Below are 11,210 nucleotides of genomic sequence, written 5' to 3' on the forward strand. Positions count from 1 at the left end.
CTGTTGACTTTTAGTGCAGGTGAAAAACATCTTGCCTGAAGCTTTTGCCTTCACGTAAATCTGCAGCGTGGTGGTGGCTGGATGCTTCACCTGGCAGCATAAAACACTTTTCCCCCCTCAGATTTGCAGGTTTCCAAGTGCTTGGCCACCACATGTGCGGCCTTTGCTGCATCCATCCATCCATATCCGTCCCTCCCATCTTCCCCAGACCATCTGCAAGGTCATGAACCACAAGCCCACATGCTGGGGGGACAGTGGGGACAGAGTGGTCTGAACTCAGAGCCAGCCATCTGTTCCATGGAATGCCACGTGTGCTCCCTGTTTGGAAAAGGGAATGAGGCAAAACAACCCCTTGTGAGGCAATGGTTTGCAAAGTCCTGTGGAGTCAGATCCTCCTCTTCAGCCTGTCTGGCTGGGGCTGGAGGTCAGCTCTGACTAGGGAAGGAGAGCTGGGCAGACAAAAAGGGGCTCTGTTTGCCTTTCCAGTCCAGGATGAGAAGAGAAACAGCAGGAGAGAACTCCAGGCTTTATTTATGCTCATTAAGTGCCGAGGAGAAGCAACCCAGGATGGGGTTGATTCAGGTAGGCAGCACTCAGGGACAGGGAGAGGAGACTCAGATGAGCCTCAGCAAGCAGCTTGGAGTGGTTTTGGGTTTGTTTGCTTATAGTTATGGAGATTTTTTCCAACTGTTTCAGCTGTTTGCTTTGTGGTGTTTTTTACCTATGCAGGGTCGGAGTTAAAGGTGGACTTGGGGTACCAGTGGGGTATAGAGAAGGGGGAGCATTATTCCTTGGAGCCAGTATGGAGCAGGACAGGTTTGGGGACAGCAGGACTACTGCCTGGTGCAAAGAGGATGCCAGGGACATGTCATCCCAAAGGGCATTCTTCACTGGACTCAAGCACTGTGTGGATACGCCCCAATTTGCATGGAGATCCAAGACTATAGCAGGAGGATTTGGGTCTGTCCCTCCATCTTCCCAAGGAGCTGGTGTGTCACCCTGTTAAGGATTCACCACTGGACTATGTTTCCTTCCTCTCCCCTGATGGAGAAGGTGTTGGATGTAGGGGTGAGGTGAGGACTCCTCACTCCTGCGAACACCGAGTCTAAATCCCTTGATTTCTCAAACTGAGATGGAACATTTTCTTCTACCGAGTTCTTGGCAGCTTTCCTGGGAGCAGCTGGTCAGAGGCATCAGTGTCAGCCCCGTCTTTACACCAGGGACTGACATCAGGGTCAAAGCATCCCATGGTTGGTGCAATCCGGGACATTCCTGCGATGCTCAGAGCATGACGCAGCCTGGAGGTAGGGGAGAGGCAGCACCATCAGGGATTTTTCATTGATGAAAAAAACAAATCCCATCTTCTCCCTTTCCCTCCTGGGGATTTCTGACCTGTGCCTAAATGAGCCTTGGGCTTGGACTGAGCCTAACCCAGCCCTTGTCTGCAGGCTGAGCTCCTGAGAGCTTAACAAACCTGGATAAACTTTGGTGGTAAACGCAGAGGAATGGGCAACTTCCTCCTGGAGGAGTCAACTGCTGGTCCCCTGCAAAATCAAGCACCTTGTTTCAGGCAAATGAGGTTTTAGAGTGTGAGGAACCCCACGAATCTGAGCTGTCTCTCAGATTTGTACCAGGGCTGTTGCTGCTCCCACTGGAGCAACCCCATTGTCACCACAGTCACCACCAGTGTCCCTGCATATGGCAGGGGGTTGGAACTGGATGGGCTTTAAGGTCCCTTCCAAAGTGTTCCAGGATTCTATGTTATTTCAGGAGACATGTGGGACTGATCTCTCCTTTCCTGCTGGAAAGAAATGTAAAAGTTTGGAAATGTTAATTTTAAGCTCACTTTATTCCACTTCCTCACCTCCCCTCAAAGTTTTGTTTAAAGAATTTATCTGGAAATTATTTTCAAGGTCACAGTGCCTGTGAGTAATCCACCCTGGCTGGCTGGAAAACTTTGGGTGTCATTTATCATTTGATCTCTTTTTTTAAACTACAGGACAGATTATGGAAGTGCATCCAAAGCAGAGGGCTCCCTCAAAATCAATGAGTTTACACCCAGAGAGGAGGCGAGGGAGATGATAAGGGAAAGTTTAGATTTAATATTGGGAAGAAATTCTTCCCTGTTAGGGTGGGCAGGCCCTGGCACTGGGTGCCCAGGAAGCTGTGGCTGCCCCGGGATCCTTGGAAGTGTCCAAGGCCAGGCTGGACAGAGCTTGGAACAACCTGGGATAGTGGAAGGTGTCCATGCCCAAGGCAGAGGGTAGGATTGGATGAGCTTTAAGGCCCCTCCAACCCAAACCATTACAGGACTGTGTTCTCCCATCATCTCAGAGACCTTCCTGTGCCTTTTAAACTATTCTCCAAAGAGCTCTGCTCCATGTCAGCCTCAGGTAGTTTCAGAGGTGAGGGAGAAGATGGTAAAAAGACCTGCCCATGCCTTAAGCCTGTGGCAGAAATTATGATGTGCTGGAGAGACACCTGCACAGGGAACAGGACTTGTTGGGAGATGGCTGTGCCGGAATCTCAGGCACACTCCATCCTCTCTCCACCTGGGAATGGCACAAGGTGTCCATGCCCCGACTTGGCCTCCAGGCTGAAGCCTCTGCAGGTGTTAAAGACATCAACTGCCCACCCTCCTCCTGGTGTTTTTCCATCTGCCTGTGTTTAGCAGCTCATATTTCTCAAGCTGCAGGATGGGTGTGAAGAGTAACGGGGCATAGCTGGGGCACCCAGGGACCCCAGTAACCCAGCACTGGGATGGAGCTGGCTCTGGGGCTGTGCAGTGCTGGAACCTTCCAAGGTACGGGCCTGGAAGTGACAACTCCAGTGGAATTCAGGGGGAAATACACAGCAAACCCTCCAGGCTTATGTCAGTGGAGCAGCAGGAGAAATAGTGATTTCTTCCAAGGAACTTCAGTCCAAAATACTTTCTGTGCCTTTTTGCTCAAGTGCAGATTGGCATCCTCCAGGGAAAGTGGCTTTCCTCCCCAAACCCACAGAGGTTTCACAGGGAAGGGAGGGGGTGGGGGACAGCCAGGTTTTGGGGGTGTTTGTAAAGGGGCAAACATCCCATTGTGCTTCACTAAGGGTTGGGCATATGCTTAAATCCAGGTGACTTCCATCTCCTGCTGTGCCCGTTCCCTGCAGGTGAAGGTTCATTGTACCAATGAATCCTTTGGAAAACCTGTTGGGATTATGTAATAGAATCCCAGAATGGATTGATGTTGGAGTTCTGGACGCTGAGAATTTTAGATTTTCTCTACAGACAGACTCTGACCCCCAGAAGAGCACTGCACTTGACCTGAGGTTGTGGAGAAAGCTTCCAAAATTGATTGATAGCACTGGGATTATGGGTGTATAGTTGGTTAGAAGTGTGTAATATCACAGGGTGGAAAACTTAGAGACTGGGGTTTTAGAATGTAGTAATAAATATGAAGGAAGATGGAGGTTTTAGGGCAGAGGCAGGTTGTTCTTCTTTACCTTCTTCCTTCTTCTTCTCCTTCTCCTTCCTTCTTCTTCATGGGTTTGGGGGGGATTTTGTAATTGGACAGAAAAGTCTCCACTGTGGACTTCGAGTGATCAGTTATTGGGTTAAAAGTGAAAATAATTTAGGTGTCATTTCTTAATTGGATAGTTTAGCCTTAAAAGACCTTGTAACAAGAGATAGCCATTTTTGTGGCTGGTTAATGAAAGACTGCAAAACTCACTGCTGTGAGACTGTAACATAGATGAGAAATAATAAACACCTGACTATCGTCTTGAGTGCCTTCAATCCTGACCCCGACAGAGGTAGAAAAATGAAGTCAAAACCCAGCAGTTTGGGTTGGAAGGGACCTCAAAGCTCATCTTGTTCCGTGATTTCCTACTAGACCAGGTTGCCCCAAGCCCTGTCCAACCTGGCTGGAACACTTCCAGAGGTGGAGAAGACAGCAGGATGCAATGGCAATAATCAATATATATTCCCCGTGAGGGCTTCCAAAAGCTATCAGTGCACTCCAGCTTTCCAAGGGTGTTTTCCAGCCCTCCAGAGGGAAGCTGGAGCAGACACAAGGGCTGTGAAAACCCAGCTCTAGAAAGCTCATTGTGCTTCAACCGGACAAAGCAAAACTTAATTCGGGCCAGCTGGAAGAGTTTTATCCTCTGCAAAAGCTCCTCTCATGCAAAACAGATCTTTCATCAGGATGGGAAGACCATCAGGAATTTTAGAAGCGAGGTGGATGCTGTCATCTGAAATGTGCTCTTCAAAAAACCCAAAATGCCCCTTTGGGGTTTTTAAGTGATGCAGTCACTTATTCATTTGGATGTCAACAGAACACTTTTTTTATAGAGAGCTGCTCTAGGAATGGAGCTTTTCCAGGCGTGGTGGGGTGATGGATGGATGTTTTGTATGAAAATCACTGAAAATTTGGAGATAAATTTAAATTGGAGACCTCAAGTGCTGGCACAGCAGTTGATCAATTCACCCTTGTGCTTTCAACCCAACAACCTCCAGTAACCTAATTAAGATAAATTTTAAACATATATTGGATATATTTTATATGTATATTGCTGGTTCTATGTAATTTAACAAATATATTCCTCCTGCTCCTTTGCCTTCCTTCCCACAGACGACATTTTAACAGCTTGAGTGATGTTGCTTTTATGATGCACAAGTCATTTTTCTAAACAGCAGGATAAAAGTTTGCTCAGGCAGGAATTTCATTAACTTTGGGGTCCTTGTTGCACTTAGCTGTATCGGGCTTGGCATGTGGGAATAATGGGTTCCAGGGCCTGGAACTTCCATTATTTTCTATCCAGTTTATTTAAAAATCGTTGGATGGATTATAAAAGGCCACAAAACAATGAAAGTACTGTTGTTTCGTATTGTTTGCTGCTGCATCCATATGTTTGGTGTTCCAGGGTTCCCTGGGAGACCTTTGGGGTGCCACAGAGGGAAATGCATCTCGTAAAACCATTCCTAAATCTTGCTTTGTCCTCATAAAAGAAAATTACGAGCCTTTGTGGATGGGATGAGACAGTGGGAAGTTTCTGACGGAGCTGATGGTGTTGGTGAGGATTTTTGTCTGCAGAGCTCTGTGCAAACCACGAGCATTTGCCGGGGGGGGGGGGGGGGGGGGGAGATGGGTGGGAGGGGGGTGAAGGGTGTGCGGAAACTGAGGCACAGCACAGCTGGTGTCCTGCTGTGCCAAACCAACCCAAACATGGGCTCAACACTTTTTTTCCAACCCCAAGCCAATGTTTTCCATGTGTCTTCACCCAGATCCCTCCTGAGGGATGCCCATTACTGAAAGATACCTGCACCTCTTTGCCCCCAGCTCTGCACACCACATGGGAAGAAGATGATGGGGGACCAGTGGTTGGCTCTGTGCCTCCCATGGGAAGTTCCTTAAAAAAAGCCCCCCTAGATCAGATTTGCTCCCAGCCCATATTTATAGGGAAAGAAGCACAGGACCTTCAAAGGCTGCATTGCCAGAGCCCTCTTGCTGGCTCTGCTCTGTGTAGTGAGATCCCAGCCTTTTTAGGGATCCCTGTTTAGTGTAAATTGGACCAGGCTCCAAAAAAATAGCCTTGTTCTATGGTTTCCAGCATTCCTGAGTAGGGGAATGCCTAGTACTGTAAATAACTGGCTAATAAAAGCACAGTGTTCTTACAGAATAAACAGCTCTGCTGCTTAAATTAAATAGGGATGTGAAATATGGAAGTGCTGGGTGCATCCCAAAATATCCCCCTGGAGAGGAGCTCCCAGAGGGGACCTTCTAAGCAGTGGGGCTGCTGTGTCCCCCTCCCTCAGCCCTCTGGGAAGGATGGAAGCGCTTACAAGGCAGTCTCAGCTCAGCTTTTGATGAAAAAATCCCCATTCAGAGCATTGCAGTGCTGGGAACTGCAAAGGAAAGGGTGTGAAGAGGGAGGAGAGTGGGATGGGGAGTCATCCTTAAATGTGGACAGTGTGTACGCGCGATCCTAATTGCCTGGCGAGCTTTTACTCCGTGTTCCAGGGATTCTTTTCCAGCTGGCTCTGCCCAGAGTTATCCTTTCTGGGAACAGGCAGATGTGCAAGGGGAATTACTCACAGTGCCCCGTGCCCAGCTGTCTGTGAGGTGTCCTGCACCCACAGCAGGCTCACGTCTGTCTGATGATGAGAAACCCACCCTTGGAGCTTTGTTTAATGTCCTTCTAAATCCCTTTGCTCCTCATCCTCATCTTAGTCCATCGATGCATCTGATGGTGCTCAGACCATGTACGAACTGTTCAGAATGGAGATTATTAAATTGATTGTTGATTATCAAAATTATGTCACATTCAATGCCACAAAACCCTGGAAAAAAACTGAGATCTGGAGAAAATGTCCCAGTCCCACAGTCACAGCAACTTCATAGAATTCCAGACTGGTTTAGATTGGAAGGCACCTTAATGATCACCCAGGGCCACCCCTGCCATGGGCAGGGACACCTTCCACTAGCCCAGGTTGCTCCAAGCCCCAATGTCCAGCCTGATCTTGGACACTGCCAGGGATCCAGGAGCAGCCACAGCTTCTCTGGGAATACCATGCCAGGGCCTCCCCACCCTCACAAGGAACAATTCCTTCCCAATATCCCACCTAACCCTGCTTTCAGGCAGTGGGAAGCCATTCCCCCTTGCCCTGGCACTCCATGCTTGTAGAACCACATCCTGGCTCTGCCAGAGGCTCTGCTGAGCTCATGGACTCTGTGTCTGTACCTTTTCCTTTTGCTCTCCTTCATCTTTTCTTTCCTGAGAAAACATCATTTTCCACAAAATCATGGTCTCACCCAGGGCCAACTGGCTATCCCATCTTTCCCAGGAGAAATAATTAAGGAATGAAACCTGATTGTGCCAGAGATAAAGGTACATCCGATACATTTCTAGCTTTGAGAGGCAGATTTGCACTTGCCTGAGATATTGCAAAAGATATTTCTGCAAACAAGGAAAAATTCCCAGCTCAGCACACAAAACACAGCCCCAAAGAGCTGAGCAGGTCAGAAGGATTTTTGTTTCACACCCCATCCCTCTTAACAGGCAAAGATCTGCTGTGGTTGATGGAAAAGTCACTCTTCAGCTAAACAAAGCCACCTCCAGAGTGAGTTTTCACTCCCTGAGATACAAAATTCTTGTAAAAATGGATGAAGTTTGTTATGAATCCGAAACTTCTCTAATGAAAAACTTTTGCTCTCCTCCCACAGCCAGCGAGGACCATCGCCCCAGGCAAGGGAGGATGGCTGGGATGTGTCAGGAAGAGGTCCCACCCTTCTGCACCCAGGAGCCCAGTGAAAATCCTGTTGGATCATGGTGAAAAACATGTTTTTTCCCATTCGTAGAAGATGTCTTTGCCTTTTTTCCTTGGATTTCCTTTCTTCTGGGTTTTTTTCCATGGAAATAAAAGTGCAGGGAGGGGAATGGATTTGAGGGTCTTACCTGGGAAATGATGTCTGGAATAAATTTTGGAGACCAAACTGAGCCATGAGAGAGGGTGGAGGGGAGCTTCGAGATCCTGGTGGCCACAGCCCTTCCCCTGGCACTTGTTTGATCCCCATCCCAACCTTCCCCTGGAGGTGACAGGCCCCCACCAGCAAGGGAACAGGGTAGGACCCTCTCATGACCAGCACAGTCTGGAACAGCAGGAATAACAGGACCTCCCACCAAGCACAACCAGGCTGGAAGAGAAGCTCCTGCAAAATTTTGGTCCTCAAGGGGTGTGGGATCTCTGACATTGCCTTGGGGAGTGGGGCACTGGGAACATCCTCTCCTCCCAACTTAGGAAGCCACCAAGCAATGGGAAGTGACCTCTCCATCCCAAGAGCTCTGATAGCCTGGGGTGTGCCTGCCTGTGCCATGAAATATTTATTCTGTGTGGCACCCTTGATTGCTTTTCCAACTTGTTTCTCCCCCCACATTCCTTGTTTTATATCCACTTCTCTTCCTTTTCAGACCCGCCTTATTCCGGGAATTATGGGAAAAGTGTGGCAAAAATCCGGAAGGGGTTTTAAACTTTGTTTTAAGAAGTACTTCCCCTCTTGCCATCATGCTGACAAAGACCCTTTTAGGATTCTGTGAAAATTTATAGCAAACTGTGGCGTGCAGCATCACACTGGCTTCTTCCAAATTCCAAGGGATGCAGGATCTGGTCTAAGGATTCCTACAGCCTAACTGCTGGGAGTTATTCTGGAATTTTCTGGCTTACACCCTGCAGATTTGAGCCAATCCTTGGAAATCAAAAAGAAAACAAGCAACACATTTCCTCTTCCAGTGTCACCAAAGTATCTACTCAGAAGGAGCTTCACAGAATCATTTAGGCTGCAAAAGTCCAACCTGTGCCCAGTCCCCACCTTGTCACCGAGCCCAGAGCACTGAGTGCCACATCCAGGTCTTCCTTGGACACCTCCAGGGATGGGCACACCAACACCTCCCTGGACAGTCTCTTCCGATGCCAGACCACCCTTTCCATGGAGAAATTCCTCCTGCTGTCCAGCCTGAACCTCCTCTGGAACAGCTTGAGGCCCTTTCCCGTTGTCTTGTGTCACTGGTTACCTGGAGAAGAGGCCATCCCCACCTGGCTACAATCCTCAGCTTCTTCCGAGCCAGGATCCTTGTGTGCGATGCAGAGACCTCATCTCACGCAGAACTGCGAGTGTCCCCTCTCTGGAGCGCCCAGGGCCACGCTCAGGGGGTCCCGCGCTGCATCCCGGCGGCACAGCTGGATGGAGAGCCCAGCTGTTGGCAGGCAGGGCTGGCGGAACAAAGAGTCCTTTGCGAGTGGGGACTTTGGAGTGATGGAGAGCAAAGCCCGGCAGCTCCCCGCAAGCGTCGGGGCCGTGAAATCCGATTCGTGCCCCTGGGCGGCAGCGCTGGGGAAGGCAGCGGGAAGGGAGCCCGGCGGCAGGGTCGGGAGCGCGCTGGGGCGGCGGGGAGGGACAGGTGGCCGCGGGCTGAGAAGAAGGACCGTAACGAGGCGCCGCGGACACAAGATCCTCTTTGTTCGGGTGTTACTGGAGTAGAAGAGTGGCTGCGGGAAAGGTCTCGGCGCAGCTGCCTGAACTCCTTCCCTCCCGGAGATCAAAGCCCGCCTTTCTAATTGCGGCTTTTATTGCGCTCGCCCGAACACTCGCCCGCTGCCCCGGTGGCTTTGGCGGGGGACAGGTGTTTTTTAACACGCGTGCCATCACGGGGGATTAGCGGATTCAAAAGCGTGCCCCGGGAGACGCGGCGGAGCATCGCGCTGCTGTTAAAAGGAGGGATGCTGAGCCGCGCAGGGAGGTTTCTGCAGGAGCGTCTGCCTCCCTGGCACAGGAGAAGGAAAGGAGGAAGCCCCTGGGTTCACAAAGTGAGCCCTGTCCATCCCATCCTGGTGAAAGGGCATGGCTGGAGAGGGGTTCCTGCACAGGGATGCTCCATCCTGCAAATGCCCCAGCTGGACCAGGGATCACTCGCTCCATCCCCCAGATGCTCCCTGACTGCACTAGGGACCCTCCCCAATTCATAGCCTCCAACATCCCTGTTGGACCAGGGACCCACCTGCTCCATTCCTCAAATGCCTCAGTTGGAGCAGGGATCCTCCATCCCCCAATCACCCCGTGCTTGACCTGGGATTGTCCCACTCCATATCTGAAAATATCCCATGCTGCATGCTTGATCCCACCCTACAACAGACCAGGAATCCCCACGCTCTCTTTATCCCCTGGAATTTGAGGGCTTTCAGAGATTTCCAAGCGAGGGAACTGTGTGATGGGGGAACAGTCAAGAGAAGAGCTGTTACACTGCTCAAAGGTACCACAGCTCCTTTCCACAGAGGATTAAAATATGTGGAGAGCAAGAACTGCTGGCCCAGGAGCCAGGGAGGGGACAGAAACTTGGCTGAGGATCCCGGAGAACAAAGCAAAAACAGGAAAATGCACAGACGAGCCTGGAAAGTCATAAAAACAAAGTTTAGGTTAAATACACAGAGGGTCTCTTATCCCCTTGGCAGGTTAAGAAAGGGCAACCTTTGCCTCCAGAGCCTCTGGCAGAACCAGCTCCTGGTTACCCACAGGGAAGGCAAGAGGAGGAGGATGGAGGTGTCCAGGGTGGACAGAAAGGAGCTCAGTCACCCCCAAATCTCAGCTCTGGGGGAGGTTTGCTCCAGGGCAGCAGCAGAAGAACGCAGAGCCCCATGGGCAAGGAGAGAAGGGTGGAAAACCCTCGTGCTGCTCTGGTCACTTCTTGGCCTCCTACACATCCTCCAAGCTCCCTCAGCCTCTCTGATTTAGGGTTCTTTTTGCCTTTACTTAATAGAATCACAGAATTATAGGATGGTTTGGAAGGGACCTTCAAACCCATCCAGTTCCACCCCCTGCCATGGGCAGGGACACATTCCACTATCCCAGGTTGCTCCAAGCCCCATCCAAATCTGACCTGGAACACTTCCAGGGATCCAGGGGCAGCCGCAGCTTCTCTGGGCACCCTGTGCCAGACATTTATACCACCACACTGGAGTATAAACCTCTAGAACTGAGACCTTGCATGTGAACTGAAAAATCAGGGATGAGGACAGCAAAAACAAAAAAAAAGGGAAAACGTAATATCCCAAATATCCCAGATAGCTTATTGTTTATCGGAGTTGAAACCAACGCCCCTGTGGAAATGCAATAGATTTCAAAGCTTGTTTGGGGGAAAAAGCAATGATAACTTCCCATCAGCCGCTCACTGCTTCCTTTCTTGGGCGCAGCTCCCAAAACTGATGCGTTTTCCCCTTTGATGTCATGGAAGGAAATAACCTTCCATGTTTGGACACAGCTTTTGCTCAGATCAGCCCAGCTAATGCCAATCAGGCTGTTGAGGGAATGGGAAGGGTGTGGGGAGGTTCAGCTTGACCCTTTAGCACCGTTTTCTTTAGCTTTCACATTAAATTGCTGTCCTATTGTTCCATATCGCCCGTTGCATCTTAATTTCCCCATCACGGGTCTTTTGTTCCCCTACAAAGCTTTGGAAGCAGATGAGAAAGGGAAACCACTTGCAATCATCTTTCCAGAGGGTACCTCCAGATCACAGGCAGCAGCACATGGAAACAACTGGGAAAATGAAGCCCTGTCACGAAATCTCTATTAATTTTTCTTGGAAATGCCTTGGTATTGCTTTGAAAGCTACTTGGGACTGTCCAGGATGACAGAACTGGGATCTATTTCCTTCCCCGCTTTAAAATTCATGCAAGGCACAAA

At 49.8% G+C, this 11,210-nt stretch overlaps 1 long non-coding RNA gene across 1 annotated transcript; it reads left to right on the forward strand.

The window, feature by feature from the left end:
- The first annotated feature begins 377 nt into the window (after positions 1 to 377).
- On the forward strand, positions 378 to 7,420 carry LOC121333308. The gene is made up of 2 exons (XR_005952267.1): positions 378 to 582; positions 7,203 to 7,420. It is a non-coding gene; the product is annotated as an uncharacterized LOC121333308 (long non-coding RNA).
- The last annotated feature ends 3,790 nt before the right edge of the window (positions 7,421 to 11,210 follow it).

The sequence above is a fragment of the Onychostruthus taczanowskii genome, unplaced genomic scaffold, assembly GCF_017590055.1.
Source record: "Onychostruthus taczanowskii isolate IOZ18803 unplaced genomic scaffold, ASM1759005v1 scaffold164, whole genome shotgun sequence".
Lineage (NCBI taxonomy): Eukaryota > Metazoa > Chordata > Aves > Passeriformes > Passeridae > Onychostruthus > Onychostruthus taczanowskii.